Source organism: Phascolarctos cinereus, unplaced genomic scaffold, assembly GCF_003287225.1.
Source record: "Phascolarctos cinereus isolate Bilbo 61053 unplaced genomic scaffold, phaCin_HiC Scaffold_726;HRSCAF=1367, whole genome shotgun sequence".
In the NCBI taxonomy this organism is placed as follows: Eukaryota; Metazoa; Chordata; class Mammalia; order Diprotodontia; family Phascolarctidae; genus Phascolarctos; species Phascolarctos cinereus.
The window spans coordinates 145,524,443-145,541,787 of record NW_027556098.1 but is presented as its reverse complement, the minus strand read 5'-3'; the positions used below and the strand labels follow the sequence as shown (position 1 = coordinate 145,541,787).

At 39.8% G+C, this 17,345-nt stretch overlaps 1 protein-coding gene across 3 annotated transcripts in view; it reads left to right on the top strand.

The window, feature by feature from the left end:
- Positions 1 to 2,484: 2,484 nt before the first annotated feature.
- PTPN4 (protein tyrosine phosphatase non-receptor type 4) overlaps positions 2,485 to 17,345 on the top strand; it is a 217,630-nt gene continuing 202,769 nt past the window's right edge. For 2 of the 3 annotated variants that reach the window (XM_078146809.1, XM_020963090.2), the window contains exon 1: positions 2,485 to 3,084. The gene's annotated coding sequence lies outside the window, so the exon portion shown is untranslated. The remainder of the gene's footprint in view (positions 3,085 to 17,345) is intronic. The other variant, XM_020963089.2, reaches the window with a different exon arrangement.

The following is a 17,345-nucleotide window of genomic DNA, read 5'->3' as shown; positions in this document are numbered from 1 at the left end:
TTATGTACTCATCATAGTAACTCAAATTATTTATTTAGCGCTTTTAAGGTTTACAAAGCAATTTCCTCAAAACATTTTATTGGTGAGGAAACTGAGGTTCAACTTGGAGATTCTGTGATTATGATACTCCCCAGCAGAGAGCAGGGATTCTTTTCTGTCATCTCACTCACTCCCAGCACTCAGCTCAGTGCTTTTCCTGTAATATCAGGCTAACAATTTTGTCCCTCAACACCTTGTGTTTAGACACTTGCTCTTACACCTTATTCTCTGCCCCCATTCTCCTTTTTAGTGACAGAGGCTTTCTTGCTGTCCCTGAGACAAGAACTGCATCTCCAGATTAGGCATTTTCACCTATCTGGAATACTTTTCTCTCCTCATCTCAACCATCTGGCTTTCCTAGCTTCCTCCAAGTCCCTGCTAAAATCCCAACTTCTCTGAGAAACCCTTTACTGTTCCCCTTTAATATTATTGCTTCCCTCTGATTATCTCCAGTTTATCCTGTCTATACCTTGTTTGTACATAGTTTTTTCCATTGTATAATGTTTTCTCCATTGAACTGTGAACTCCTTGAGAACAGGGACTGTCTTTTGCCTTACTTTGAAACCCCGGGTGCTTAGCACAGTGCCTGTCAAGTAGTTGCTTATTGATTGTAATCAAAATTATCCATTCTGCATTTTGTCATGTTCTATATTTCCTGTTTGGTCATGGATTCTTCTGTTTTCCAGGTAAACTATTCCTCGCCCTCCCAGTTTGCTTATAAGTATCAGCCTTTATATCCAAATCATGAACCCATTTTGACTTTGTATATGGTGTGAGATTTTGGTCTATGCCTAGTTTCTGCCATACTCTAATGCTTATTGATTGATTGACTGACTTTCTTAGTGTAGTTTCATCTCCCACTGAGGCAGCTTAAAACTCCTCTGTGTTTTACTACTTTCTTCATGGGCTGCTGTGGCTGAAAATAATCATCATTTGCTAGTTGAACTTATAACGGTGAGTCTTTTTAAACTTAGCTAGCCTCATCTTCAGAATACAGGCTGGTGGGGCCTGTAGTACAAATCCTTAGAGCTTGTGCAAAACTGACCCTAAGTTTCAGAATGGAGGGTCATCACTGGGCCACCATGAAGCCTCAAAGTAGTACTTTGATGGGAAGAGACCCATCACACTTAAGGACGTCAATGGATCTGTGATTTCATGGGCATGATTACTCCCTTCAGTGGTACAGATTATAACCAGCTACCTCTGATCTTATGCATTTCCATAATCTTCCATAAAGGAACCATACAACACAATAGGCCCTTCTTCCAGTTCTTTTAATATTTTGTAGGTACCACTGTGACACTTGGTTTGCTTCAAGAGCAGATCCATTTACTACTACTATTTTCCTGATGATGCTTTTTGGTTTTGGTTTTGGTTCAGACCGATAAATTTTATCAATGTAGGGAATTCTCCGTGTGGAAACTGTATCCTTTTGATGCAGTTGGGCAACTTTCTGCCACTTGCAGTCTTAGAGAATTGCCAGTCTTGAGGGGTTGTGACTTGCTTTTGGTTATCTGTAGGGGGACCAGAACTCGGATCTTTCTCACTCCCTAGTGATGATAGCAAATCCCAATATGCTACATTTTCATAAGCATCTCAAGGGCAGGTGGTCCAGGCAATAATGAATGTCAGCAGGTTTTCGCCGATTATTTGTCAGCAATAGAGGAAGTAGGTTGGTGGAGTGGCAATGCCTAGACTTGGGAATCAGGGGACCTGAGCTGGAATTCTGGATTTGCTAGGAAGTAGCTTTGTGACCTTGGGCAAGCAATCTGCTCTCTCAGGAATCGGCTTAGTTTCCTTATGTGAGTTGCACCTAGATGAACAGGAGTTACTTCCTTCACTTTTTAGTATGTTCTTATTGGTTAACTTCCCCACGGTCATAACGAAAACACCAGATTCATCTGTGTTATAAAATTGAATTGTGTGGTTTTTTTTAAAATCTGGCTTTTGTTTACTGCATCTCTTATTTTAGGGCTGCATGCTCTGGTGGGCAGCACTGCTGGCACTGAGACACGTATGCCCTGGGGCTGCAGCTACTGTCTAACCTCAGTCTGTCCGGCAACCTCTTCTCCGCTTGGCTGTAGCCAAGCGGAGGCGGAACATCTGTCCAATCACCTCAAAGCTCGGAGAGTGAGGGGCGGAGTTACAGAACCCACTCTCTCTCCCCCCCACCTCGTCTTCTCGCACCTGCGCGTCCCTACATTCTCCCTCGCCTGCCGCAACCTCCTCCCCTCCCCCAAGCCGGGGACCGAATTGGGCTAAGGGCTTCCTCCTCTCGCGAGATTCTTCCCCTTCTCTTTCCCCCTCCCCCCCCCGCGTTCTCTGTCCTCCCTCCCCTTCCCCCTGCCCTCTCCCCTTGGCTGAGCGGGCGGCGCTTGCGCAGCCGCCATGTTCGGTTGCTATGCTGCGGCCCCGGGAGACGGGGAGAGCTTGAGGGGGGAGGAGGAGAAGGAGCAGGAGGAGGAGGAAGAGGAAGAGGAAGGGGGGGCGGTGACTGATCCTCCTCTGGCTCTCTCTGTCTCTCACGCTCCTACCCTGTTCAGGCTGACACTCTCCTGCTCCCTTGCGTCCGTTTCCCCACCCAGACTCCTGGCTCCTTGAGGCTGAATTGAGGGGGGAGTGTCTGGGGAGAGAGGATCAGGATTTTTTTTGGGACGGTGGTGTTGTGAATTCCACCCCTCCACCTAATCACCTGGGTTCTCCTCCACTCCTGCTCATTGGGGGGTCTCATCATTTTTTTTTAAGGAAGAGGGTGCTGTAAATTAGTTTATTTGGGGGGGTGGGGGGTGAGTGGTAAAAGGACCTTATTGCTTTCCTCCCCTCTCCCTCCCTCCTTTTCCTCCCCCTCCTCCCTCTCCCTTCTCCGGGTGCTGCTGCTGCAAGCCCCGCAGTATGAGGTGGTGCTGGCTGCTGAGGCCAGGGGGCTGGTGGCTGCTCCTGCTGCCCGGGGGGCACTGAGAGCCAGCCGGGGTGGGGGGTAGGGGGAATCGGAAGATTTTTTATTTTCCCTCCCTCCATCCGAAAGGACGCGACTGATTTATGAAGGTAAGAGGCTTCCTCCTCTCCGCCCTCACCCCCTTTTCCCATCCCACGGGCAACCATGGAACATTTGCGTGATTCTCAGGATGTTCCACTCCGTGTGCGTTTCTAAAGGAGATACTCCAAGCATGTGTGGAAGTGGTCTAGGTAGTGAGGAAGACCAAAAAAAAATAAAAGGTACTTTTTTCCCACCCCAGTACTTCCTCGGGCCTTTTCACTCCCTTCCCTAGTAAAACAGTTTTTTGGAATCTCTGCTTTGGGCTGCTCCGAGGGAGAAGAAAGGTGGTAGGGCGGATGCGACGATCTTCCAGACCTAACATAGGGGTAACGCATCTTCAGAATTTTCCATTACTGATGGGGATTCTGTTGATTGACTTGTATTAATTTGATTGCACTGATGCCATGGTAGAACGTGTCTGCCATCAGCTTGGTTTTTAAGCTTCATATACTAATACTTGTTTAGTGATTTTAAGCATTGCTGCAATGATTGAATGTGGCTATTTGTTTTAAGCTTCATATGCTTTTTGTTTAGTGACTTGCTTTTAAGCATTGATGCAAGGGTTGAATGTGGCTAACATTTGTTTCCAGGCGTCATATACTTCTACTGGTGTATATGCGTGGTTAAGAAACTGCTCCCCCCAAAAAAAAAGTTGAGGGAAAAGCTAAAATGTGCTTGTGCATTTTCTGAAGTCTTCATAAAGTTGAAGACTTTTACAGTTACGTATGTACATGTAGGGATGGTGTCTATGATACTTGTGTAATATCAATATCATGCACAAAAAGAATGTCTTGTGAGATTTTAAAAGTACTTGTTCAAAAAGAATCTAAAGATTTGTAATGTTCCAGCTGATCTAATCCAAGGTTGTAACATTGTTTCGACTGTTAATGTAAGAAAATCTTGGGCCTCAGTTTAAACCGAAGGACTCTCTGGCTACCAGCTTTTTAAAATATTCATAGGGAAGAGAACAAAAAAAGCCCGGTTAATCTCGAAGTATCTGAATCTTAAAGGGGTGATTGCAGAACGAATGAGAGTTGTTGAACTGTTAAAAAAAAAAAACACCACAAACTCCCCCTCCCAAAAAAACCTTGAACCAAAACAAAAAACAACCCACGCATTTTATTATTCTAAATTTCTCTGCGCCCTGGAGTTAAATCCTGAAAGGAAGTACTGGATTTTGGGAGAGAGATGTTGAATTCTATGTTCACAATACATTTATTTTAAAACCAGTGTGTGCCTGTTGCGCTGTAGCTAGATATGTTAACTAAATCCTGAATTTGACTCAGTAATATGAATAAAACTCAAATTTAGACTGAAACCATTTTTACTTAAGCAGATATTTAGCTATTGTTACAGAAACTCCTACTGCTCACAGTCTCATGTTAACATAGTGTGTGCACCATATTTTTGGCTGTAATTCGTACCTGATTTACCCAAAAGTTATTTTTGTTACACTACAATTTTCATTATATAAAAACTATCATTTTTAATCAAATTGATGGTTACTTCAATCCTTGGGTATGCTCCCCATAATCTTAGGGATATCAGTGTTTTATGATCAGAGAAATGTAGCTGTTTATACATGGGAAGAGATGATTTAGTTTGTCAGTTGTATTATTTGGCATATAATTTTAGATAGATGTATCATAAATATTAATCAAATGTTAAATTTTAAGATAATTTTTAATACTAATGTTTTAGTTTTGCGGATACTGGGTTATTTTCAGGACCTTTAATGTTGAGGTACATATATAGTAGGTTTATTAAGTTAGGGAATTTGAAACCTTTATTTGGGATGTGATGCTTCCTTAAAAGCAGCAATGATGTGATTTTCACATTACTTAATTCTAGTGTGCATAGATTCTGGGTTGTGGTTGGCTTAGATATAGCAGAATATCCTGTCTCAAACTATTAGGTGGTTATATATTTTAAGGACTAATAAATAGCTTTTTAAAATCCCATGTAACTGTGTTACTTTAAATTTATGCCACCCAATTTCTCTTTTAATTTAGGTTATGTGCAAAACCAGCATTGATTGAACACTTGCTAAAAATATTTTCTGGGTCGGGTGTACTTAGATACAGCCTCAGGAAAGTTCCTCTGAACCATTCTGTTGTGATTAATACACACATCATTGTTGTTGAAGGACTTCTTAAAAAATTATAGAATGTCATAATTTAACCTTAATCTGTTTTTCAAGGAGAGAAGCCTAGTTAATTGGTTACCATTATATGTAAAGTACTTAAAATGTGTTAGAATAAATACATATTTTGTTTCATTTTGTGCTCAATGATATCTATAGGACATTTCCACTCTGTTGTATATGTGTAAACAAATTTTAGTTTCCGTTACCAAAAATCAGTAGCCAACGGGGCAATAAAGTTTATTTTACCTGTTGAGCTTCTGGAGAGATACTTTATTGGTTGGAATCAAATCTCTGAGAAGCAAAGTGTTTTGGTTTTTATTTTGGTGGGTAATGTGTAACTTACCTACTCAAGTTTATTACTAGTATGTGGTACAATAATACTAGTATATTGAAGTAGTTTAATACTAGTATGTGATTTACTACTGGTATAATGTACGGTATACATATATATATACACGTATATTTGTGTGTGTATACTTCAAAAGGTCTGTGATTTCATCAGGTTGATACTTCCTCCACTCATACAAATCATAGCACCTCTGGGACTTAAGAGATGGTCATCTGAATTGTGGCCAAAGAAATTCATCACCTGTTAAGCCCCCGCTTTTGGAGATAGTCTATTGATTGGGTGGAGGGAGGGATTCGTTTATTTATTTATTTATTTATTTTTATTTTATTTTATTTTTTAGGCAGTTGGGGTTAAGTGACTTGCCCAAGGTCACACAGCTAGTAAGTGTTTGGTCTGAGGCCAAATTTGAACCCAGGTCTTCCTGACTTGAGAGCTGGTGCTCTATCCACAGTGCCACCTAGCTGCCCTGAGGGAGGAATTCTTAAAGCCTTCGTGCTTGGTCAAACATGCCAAAACTTGTGGTCCACTGGCATCACCAGATAGCCACACAGTAAAATGATGTTCATAGAAAGTTTTAGTAGAGTCAAGTGTGAGTTTGTGTTTGTTTACATGTAATAAGCCCTTTGTGATCCCCACCCTATCACTTAGTCTTCAGTCTCTCCCCATATGCTACTGGCTTCTTTTCAACTGTCTACAAACATGCCCAAGCCTCCCTCAGCCTCAAAAAACCATAAATTGATCCTTCTGGCCCAGCTAACAATCTTTCTATATCTCTTCTGCTTTTTTGTGGCTAAACTCCTTGAGAAGGCAGTCTACAATAGATGCCCCACTTTTTTCTCCTCTCACTTTTTTAACTCTCTAGAATCCTGTTTCTAGCTTTATCATTATTCACAGTATATCATCATACACAGAAACTGTGCTTTCTGAAGTTACCAGTAATTTCCTTATTGTCAAATCCAGTGACCTTTTCTCAGTCCTTACTCTTCTTGACCTCCCTGTAGCCTTTGACACTGTTTATTACACTCCTTTCTCTGATATTCTCTTTTCTTTGGGTTTTTGGGATACCACGCCTCCTGGTTCTCATCCTGCCTAAAACTGCTCCTACTCAGTCTCCTTTGCTGTATCCTCATCCAGGTCATGCCCACTAAATGTGGGTAGGTGTCCCACAGGGCTCTTTTCTTCTGCCTCTATATTATTTCACTTGATCATCTCATTAGCTCTGATGGATTTAATTATTTCTATGTTGATGATTCTCAGATCTGTATATCCTTCTCTAACCTCTCTGCTGGTCTCCAGTCTCACATTTCCAACTGCCTTTCAGATATATCTTGAACTGGATGTCTAAACTCAACATTTCCAAAACTGAATTCATTGTCTTTTCCCTCTAAATCTACCCCTTTCCAAACTTCCCTATTACTGTGGAGGACACCACCATTCTCCAAGTTTCCCAGATACACAACCTCAACTCTACACTGTTTCTCACCTCCATATCCAATCTGTTGCCAAAGCCGGTTGATTTTGCCATTTTTGCAACATCTCTTGACTCTGTTCCCTCTTCTCCTTTGACATTGCCATCACTGTGGTAACAGGCTTTCATCACCACACTCTTGGACGGTTTCAATAACCTTCTGGTGAGTCTGCTTGCCTCAAGTTTCTCCCCACTCCACTACATCTTCCATTTAACTGCCAAAGTGATTTTCCTAAAGCATGGATCCATCCATGTCATTCTCTTAGTAAACTCCAGTGGTTCCCTAGCACCTTCTGAATCAAATACAAAATCTTCTGTTTGGTGTACAAGGCCCTTCATAACTTACTCTCTCTCCCACCCCACCTTTCCAGTCTTTTTGCACCTTTATCTCTCCCATGTTCTCTTTGATCCATTGACAGTGACCACCTTACTATTACACAAAGAAGACGCTTCATCTCTTAGAACTGAACATTGTCACTGGATGTTCCCCATGCCTGGAATGTTCTCTCTCCTCATCTCTGCCTCCTGGCTTCCCAAGCTTCTTTCAAGTCCCAACTAAAATCCCATCTTCTACAGGAAGCCTTTCCTAACTCCACTTAATTCTAGTGCCTTGCCTCTTAATTATTTACTATTTATCCTGTATATAGCTTGTTTGTACATATTTGGTTCTCTCCCCTTAATAGATTATGATTTCCTTGAGAGCAGGGATTGTTTTTTGCCTCTTTTTCATATCCCCAATATTTAAGACAGTTCCTGGTAGATAGTAGGTGCTTAATAAATGCTTATTTGCTGATTGATATATGGCAGTTAGGAGTGGGTGAATTTTTATTATCTTACAGTATAATATGACTTACAATATAATATGCTCTCATCTAGCAGATATGAATTGATTTCCAGAAAGTTTAGGTAGCAGTAAAAATACATTCATGTTTAGATGATCATCAGGAATAGAAATTTTTTTGTTTGGTTGATACCTGTGCTGAAATTTAATTTGTTTGCCAAAGTCAAGAAGTCTTATTCTCAAGTTTAAGGAATTCAAGGATTCTTGTTTTTTCCACATTTTCCTATTAGGACTCTTCCTATCTCCTCAAGTCTTCCAATTTCATTCCCTCTTTCTTAATGTCTTCATTATAACAGATAATCTTTGCTTTTTTTTTTTAAATTGAGAATCATTAAGTTCCAGTATTTAGAACTGGAAGGAGCCTTAGAAATCGTCCTTGACAATGCTATCCCCCTTAAACCACCATCCTTTCTTTTTCCCTTCGTTGCTAAACTACCATGTTAGAATTCACTTTTTAATGCCTTCATCATGTTGTAGAAAGAGTACTGACTTTGGAGTAAAAGAACTTGAGCTCAGATCTATGTCACCTGTGACCTGAGCAAGTTACTTACTCTCCTTGGGCCTCATAGTTTTCTCATTTATAAAATTAGTGGGTTTGATGAAGTGATCGCTATGGCCCTTTCCAGCCCCAAATCTGTGATATTTAAATGTTGCCTAGTGCTCTTCTCAAACTGCTTTCTTCAGTGTCACCAGTGAACTCTAATTTGCCAAATCCAGTGGTTTTTTCTCAGGTATTTAGCCACTTTAATCCTTCTGCAGTAGTTCACAGTGTTGACTACCCAATTCTTAATATCCTTCTTTAGACTTCTGTAACAGTTTTCTCCTGTTTCACGTACCCTCTTGGTTTCCTTTTTCTGGTTCATCTTCCTCCTACTCCTAAAGTTTGAGTGTTCTTGAAACTTCGTCCTGTGGGACCTCTTCTCTCTGGATATTTCTTCTTTGTTGTTTGATCTTTTCCATTTTCTTCTTTTATTGGTCCTCCACATAGAAGACTTCTAAATCTCTGTGTCTAGGGGATAGGTAGGTGGTGCAGTAGATAGAGTACCGGCCCTGAAGTCAGGAGGACCTGAGTTCAAATCCGGCTTAAGACCAAACACTTGACACTTACTAGCTGTGTGCCCCTGGGCAAGTCACTTAACCCCAATTGCCTAAAAAAAAGAAAGAAAGAAATTTTTAAAAAAACCTTGTCTAGATTGTTTAAGCTCTTTTCCCAAGTTTCTAAAAGACTAAGTGGATATCTCCACTTTACTTTTCTGTGGTACCTTAACCTTGAAGTATCAAAAACTGAATTCAATATTATAATATTTCTAAACAGTTTATCACAGTTCTTGGCACATAGTAGGAACCCGCCATCCGAAAAGCTTCTGCCAGTTCCAGTTTTTTGATGGTAGTAACCATTCTTTTCAGTCACTCAAGCTTGAAACCTCAATATTATCTTTGATTCTTTCCCCTCTACTTCCCTCCTCCCTTCTAGCCAGTTATCAGTCCCTGTTCTATGTTTATTTTTTTATTTCTGCCCTTTGTTTCATTTTAACTCAAGTGTTTAACATATGCAAGGCATTGTGCTAGGTGTTGGGGATTCAGAAACAAAATACTCCGTTTCTACTAGAAGTGCCTATTCTATTTGATGTAGGGAAGAAGAGAATGTGTAATTTGAGCGAAGATAGAGTACTAACAACTGGAGGAACTGACTCCTGAGATGATTTTTGAAAGAAAGCAAATATTCTGCCAGATGGAGATGAAGGGGAAGTGTATATGAGGTATGAAGAATAGCCTATGCAAATAAATACTTAGAAATGGGAGATAGACTTAAAAATTCATGAAACAATTTTAAAAAAGAAATTTTATGCATTGGCAATTAGGTTATTAGTCATCTTCAGGATGGTAGTTTCAGTAGAGTCCTAGGCACAAACAATTGGTAGTGGGTTGAGGAAGTGAGTAGGTGTTGAGGAAGTGGAGGCAGTATGTGTAGACTATTTTTTCAAGGAGTTTAGAAGTGAAAGGGAGAAGAGGAATGGGACAGTATGTTAAGGGTAAAACTGGATCAAGAGCTCTGACTTTTTCAGGCTAATTCAATAAATTTTTCCTTTAAATTTCATTGTGTTAGGAATTTATTACATGACAGTTGTGTGCTAGGCACTGGTGATGCAGAGACAATAATGGAAGAGTCCCTGTTCTCTAAGGGGTTAGGGAAAAGCGGGATTTTCCCAAGTGATGCTTTGTGATCAGCGGCTAGTTTAGGTCGTAATTTGGTTCAAAAGGGGAAGTATTAGGTACTTGCACAGGACAGAGAGAGTCAAGTGGGGGAGTATTGAGGGATAAGGGTAGATTTGGTTCTGTTTTAGACAAGGACCACAGCTGTCTTTGGCAGTGAGGGAGGTATGCAAACTGTCTTCCCACCCTTCTCTTGGTTGATTACACCCTACCTTGGGGTCAGGCCGTAGGCCCCAGTGGAATGGATCTTGGTGCCCACTTTGGAAATCATCTTAGTCTGTCACCTCTTTACCAAGAAGTAAAAGGTATGTTTCATCATCAGTCTTTCAAGTCATGGTTGGTCCCTTGTTGGGATTCTGAAGTGTTTCAGAGTTGTTTTTGTGTGTGTCTGCTCACACACATATATGTGTGTATATTTATATTCATCATGAAAATGTTCCCTTGGTTCTGCTTTCCACTTTGCATTCATTCATACAAGTATTTCTACATTTTTCTGAATCCATCATATTCCTAATTTCTTATGGCACAATAAAATTTAGTTAATTTTTTAAAATTTTCAATTAATTTTAAAAAACATTATTTTTAGTTTTTTAATTAATTTAATTTTAGTTTTCAACATTCACTTCCATAAGCTTTTGAGTTTTAAATTTTCTGTTCCTCCCTCCCCTTCCCCCTCCCCAAGACTCATGCAGTCTGATATAGGTTCTACATATACATTCATATTAAACATATTTTCACGTTAGTCATGTTGTAAAGAAGAATTTGAACCAACGGGAAGGAACCACAAGAAAGAAGAAACAAAACAACACCAAAAAAAGAGAGCAGATGGTATGCTTCAATCTGCATTTGGACTCCATAGTTCTATCTCTGGATGTAGATAGCGTTTTCCATCATGAGTCTTTTAGAGTTGTCTTAGACCCTTGCATTACTGAGAAGAGCTGAGTCTGTTAATGGTAGTCATTGTACAGTGTGGCTGATACTGTGTACAAAGTTCTCCTGGTTCTGTTCATTTCACTCAGTATCAGTTCATTTAAGTCTTTCCAGGTTTTTCAGAAATCTGCCTGCTCATCATTTCTTATGGCACAATAGTATTCCATTACATTCATATACCATGACTTGTTTAGCCATTCCCCAATTGATGGGCATTCCCCCAATTTCCAATTCTTTGCTACCACACAAAGAGCTGCTATAAATATTTTTGTATATGTGGGTCCTTAAAGAAAAAATACGCACATTTTTATGGCTCTTTAGGCATAGCTCCATATTGTTCTCCAGAATGGTTGGATCAGTTCATAACTCCACCAGTTACCTTTATATAACACAATTTGTTCAGCTGTTTCCTAGTTGTTATGTACCTATTTTGTTTCCATTTTGTTGCTGTAACAAAAATTGCTAATATACATATTTTAAAAATTAATTTATTTTGATTTATCAACAATCACTTCCATATGCTTTTGAGTTTAAAATTTTTCTTCTCTTCCTTCCCCAAGATGGTGCACAATCTAATATAGGCTATACACGTACATTCCTATTAAACATGTTTTCACATTAGTAATGTTGTAAGTAAGAATTAGAACCCATAGGAGGAACCACCAGAAAGAGGAAGCAAAACTCAACAGAAGAAGAAAAAAGCAAATAGAGTGTTTTGATCTGCATTCAAACTCCATAGTTCTTTCTGTGGATGTGGATAGCATTTTCTATCAGGAGGCTTTTGGAGATGTCTTAGATCTTTGTATTGCTGGGAAGGGTTAAGTTTATCAATATTAGTCATCTTACAACGTGGCTATTATTGTGTACAGTGTTCTCCTGGTCCTGCTCACTTCACTCACCATCAGACCATACAAGTCTTTCCGGGTTTTTCTGAAGTCAGCCTTAATAGCACAATAGTATTGCATTACATTCATGTACCACAACTTGTTCAGCCCTTCCCCAATTGATGGGCATCCCATTGATTTCCAATTTTTTGCCGCCACAAAAAGAGCTGCCATAGATATTTTTGTACATGTGGGTCCTTTTCCCATTTGTGTGATCTCTTTGTGATACAGAGCTAGAGGTGGTATTGCCAGGTCAAAGGGTATGCACATTTTTATACCCTTTTAGGCATAATTCCATATTGCTCTTTGGAATGGTTCACAACTCCACCAGTTACCTTTATATAACACAGTTTGTTCAGCTGTTTCCTAATTATTATGCACCTATTTTGTTTCCAGTGTGTTGCTGTAACAAAAACTGCTGATGTAAATATTTTTGTACATATGAGTTCTTGCCCTCTGTTCTTCAGGATTATTCTGGACTCTATTTCTTTTCTATCTATCCTTTATCCCCAATATCTAATCAGTTGCCATGTCTTGACTGTTCAGCCTCCACATTATCTCAGCTCATACAGCTTCTGCTTTGGTTGATGTGCTCATCATCCTTCACTTGGACTATTTCAGTTGATCTCCCTCTTTTCAACATTTTCCCTCACCAATCTATCCTCCATATAGCTCCTAAATTAATACTCCTAAAACACAGGTGTGACCCTGTTAGTGCTCAGTCAGTTAGCAAGTAATTATTAAGCACTTCCAATGTCCTAGGCTCTTTGCTAGGAGCTGAGTATATAAAGACAAAAATGAAATGTGGCTCTCTTACTCAAAATTCTTCAGTGGGTCCTTGTTGCTTCTAAGATAAAATAAAAATTTCTCATTATGGAATTTAAATCTGACCTATTTGCAGTTATATATAGAACTCCACTTCCCATTTCCCAGTCATTGTACATGCTGTCTCCTGTGGTTGGAATGAATACTGCACTCAAGATCTCCACCTCTTAGACTCCCTAGCTTCCTTCAAAGTTTGATTTAGGTGCCACCTCTTGCATGAGATCTTTCCTGATGCCTCTCCCCTCAAGTTGTTAATGCTGTCTCTTCTTAATATTTATTACTTTGTACGTGTTGTATCCCTCAGTAGATTCCCTCAGTAAACTTTGAAGACAGGAATTGTTAATTTTTTGTTTCTGCTGCACAGTACTTTGCACACAATAGGTCCTTAATAAATGTGTTTTGAATTAGATTTATTAGAGTCTCACTGAACAGTGGCCTAGGAATTAGAAGGTCTGGGTCTTGTTCAGACTTTGTTTGGACATAATTCTGCTTATAAGGAAAATGATGAGGTCATTCTATGACTTTATGTAGCTCAAATAAATTCTTTGTATAAATGAGTTTTAAAATGCTTTTTTTTCTTATAGGACTTTGTATGGCTTTGTTGCCTTTATATTATTTGGCCAGATGATGCCTCTTATGTGCATACTTCTTGAGTGTGTTCTTCAGGGCCAGGGTTTTGTTATTTTTTCACTTTACATTTCTAGTACCTAGCACAGTGCCTTGTACAGTAGCATTTAATAAATGTTTGTGAACTGAATCATAAAAGAGGTACTGTAGTATAGTAGAAGGATCATTGAACTTGTGTTTAAAAGAGCCAGATTCCAATCCAAGGTCTGACATTTAATTCCTGCATAAATTTGGGCAAGTAATGGTGGGACTAGATAACTTCTAAAGCAGTGGTTCTTAATCTGTTTTGTGTCAGTGGACTGCTTTTGCAGTCTGGTGAAACTTCTTGACTCGTATGAGAATAGTATTTTAAAATGCATAAAATAAAATACATAGTATTAGAAAGGAAATAAATTATATTGAAATAAAATTATCAAAATAATTTTTAAAAACAAGTTCAGGGACCCCAGGTTAAATACCCCATCCTAAGATTGTTTGTTTGTTTTTTGCTAGGCAGTGGGGTTAAGTGACTTGCCCAGGGTCACACAGCTAGTAAGTGTCAAATGTCTGAGGCCGGACTTGAACTCAGGTCCTCCTGACTCCAGGGCCAGTGCTCTATCCACTGTGCCACCTAGCTGCCCCCTATAATAATTCTAAATAAGAAAATTAACATTTTAAATCAGACTTATAGAGCTAAAAAACACTTTGGAGATAGTCTAATCCAATTCAAGGTCACATTCACCTAGATTTTAGCAAAGCATTGATGGAATCTTTCATGTTTTTGAAATACTGTTATCCCTTCCACATTGGGACTTTCCCCGTTATGATTTCGTGGCTCAGCAGAAGAAATTAAATGGGAGTTTTAGGGGAGTTTTGTGGAAGCTGCAGACACTTGAAGGCCAGCAGATAACACAGAAGAAGTTTAGAAACTCAGAAATGCATAAAATATGCATATAGTGTTGTATAGTATCAACATATTTCATCCTTTTTTTTTTGTGAGGCAATTGAGATTAAGTGGCTTGCCCAGGGTCACACAGCTAGTAGGTGTCATGTGTCTGAGGCCAGATTTCAACTCAGGTCCTCCTAACTCCAAGGCTGGAGCTTTATCCACTGCGTCACCTAGCTGCCCCCATATTTCATCTCTTAATACCATAATAATTTAGACTTCTTCTCTGGTACAAAGAAAAGGCCAAAAAATTTTATGTAGATTATCTAGATTGGGGGTGGCGGTGTGCTGTGTCTCTGAGATGTAGAAGGGTTAACTGTAGTTGGAGAGAAAGAGATGTGGGCAAAAAGATAGTACAATTAGATGTATTTGGAATTGGTTGGATGACTAGGTATGGAATGCATTATTAGAGGTATCATTGCCAGCTGGAAAGAAGGTCTCTAGTGGAGTGTCCCAGGAATCTATGTTTGACCCTATATACTACTAAACAATATTAAGCATTGCTTGTATATTAGAATACTTTTCGCTCTTTAAGGCCTCATTTTGCTTGTATTAAGTAAAGGGTCTGTACAACATGATCCTCGATTTTTTTTTTCCAGCTGTTGATCTACAAACTCTAAATTCTGGCAGAACAGCCAGATCTTCATTGCCATACTTTTGATTAATTTGGATGCTGAGTTCTTGATCAGAAATGAAACCTTAAATTGTAACATTTTTCCCATGGAGAAATAAGTCTACATTATGTCCTGGTTTCCAGAAATTCATTATGGTGATGTCAATCAATAAACATTTATTAAGTGCTTTCTTTGTGCCAGACACTGTGTTAAGTGCAGGAGATGCAAAGAGAAAAGTAAAATAGTTCTTGCCCTTAAGGGGAATTTCATTCTAATAGGTAAACCATGTGTGTTTATGTGTATGTGTAGGTGTGTATGTAGATATTTTAGAAGGTACCTCTTGATCTTAGTCTTGAAGGAAATTAGGGATTCCAAGGAGTGAGAGACAAGAAAGGAGTGCATTCCAGGCATGCAGGACAACCAGGGCAAAAGCCCCTAGAGGAAAGATGGAGTGTTGTGTATGCTGAATATTTATGTAAGAAAGCTGGAAAGGTAGGAACAGGTGAAACTGATGAGCTTTAAATGCTAGAGTAGTCTTTCCACTTAAGTCCATCCTGTACTTTGTTGTCAAAATGATCTTCCTAAAGCATGTCAGAATAGTGTCAGCCCCTCTACTCTTTTGTCTCTAGTGGTTATCATCTCCAGAATCAACTAGATCAACTATCCTTTATTTGGTATTGAAAACCCTTCATAACCTGCCCTCTCCCTCTCATACCCTCTGTCCAGGATTCTTTTACTTTACACTGCATCAAATACTTAGTAGCTTCCTTGCCTTTCAGAGAAGGACACTCTTATCACCTGACTCTGGACAGTTTCATTGGCTGTCCTCCATGCCTAGAACTCTCTCCCTCCTCATCCATACCTCCTGGTTTCCTATAAATCCTAGCTAAAATCCTACCTTCCAGGGGAAGCCTTTTCTGAGTCTTTAATTCTAAATGCCTTCCCTCTGTTGATTATCTTCAGTTTATACTGTATATAGCTTGTTTGAACATGATTTGTTTGCATATTGACTCTCCCATTAAGACTGTGAGCTCTTTGAGAACCAGGAGCTGCCTTTTGCCATTTTTTGTATCTCTATTCATTAGCATAGTGTCTAGCACATAGTAGGTGCTTAATAAATGTTTGTTGACTTTTGATCCTAGAGATCACCGAGAACCCTTTGAATTTTTTTTTGCTCTGAGCACTGCTTTAACTGTATATATCATTGTTTTACATTTTTATAGGTTTGATATTTATTTATTTTTAGTTTTCAGCATGCACTTATAGAAGATTTTGAGTTCCAAATTTTCTTCCCATCTTGTCCTTCCCCCCCAAGACTGTGTGCCTTCTGAATACCCCTTCCTGTAATCTGCCCTCCCTTCTATCTCCCCCCCTTCTCTTATCCCCTTCCCCACCTATTTTCCTATAGAGTAGAATAGATTTCTCTACCCCATTGCTTGTATATATTATTTCCCAGTTGCATGTGAAAACAATTTTTAACATTTGTTTTTAAAACTTTGGGTGCCCATTGCATTTTTTGAGTAGGATGGGGTAAGGTAACACTGATGGGGTATGGGCCTTTGTACTTGGTAAGAAAATCACCTTACTGGCTGTGTGGAATATAGATTGTAGTGGAAAGGGGCTTGAGGTAGGAACATCGGATAAAAGACTATTGCAATATAATCCAGATATGAGCTGATGAGAGAGTCTGAACGAAGTATAGTTGTGTCAGTGGGCAGGAGACGACATTGAGAGATGTTACAGAGATAGAAATAATGAGATTTATCATTTAGTTGGATATGTGGAGTGAATGAGTAAGTTGCTGTTGATCTTGAGGTTTTGAATTTAGGTGACTTTAGAAAGAAGTTGATTCACTTGACAGAAAAGGGAAGTTTGCAAGAGGAGGTGAATTTGGGCCCCAGGAAAAACTGTGGAACAGCTGAACCAGAAGAACGATGGGGTGCAGCAGATCAATAGCCCAGGTAGCTTGAGGGATTGATGGGAAAGACCCCTTTATCCCTGGGGAAAGGGGAGCAGTACAGAACAGGAGGCATCCCAGCAAACTAGCGGAAAGACCCACCTCAGCATATCAGGAGGAGATCCTGAAACCTAGGTGGTAGAGCAGGCAAACACCAACATATGGACACCCACCCTCCAGTGCCTCAGTGAGGGTGGAAGGGGGGGAACCGGTGGAAAACCAGCTTGGAAAACCACCAGGTGCTTCAGTATTCTACAGCAGCAGGGTCTTGAAGTGCCTCAGCAAAACTAAGGGAAGCAGAAGCAGGGCTCCAAGGGGCCCCAAGCGAATAAACATCCTACAACATCTATCTGAAAGGAGCTGAAGAAGTTGAAAGGAAGAAAAGGCCCAGCTGAGCAGGAAATCTCCAAGAGCCACACTACCCAGTCCTACCCCTAGAGTTCCAGTGTTGCTGATTGCAGCCCAACACCAGGTAAACAGCCAGAACCT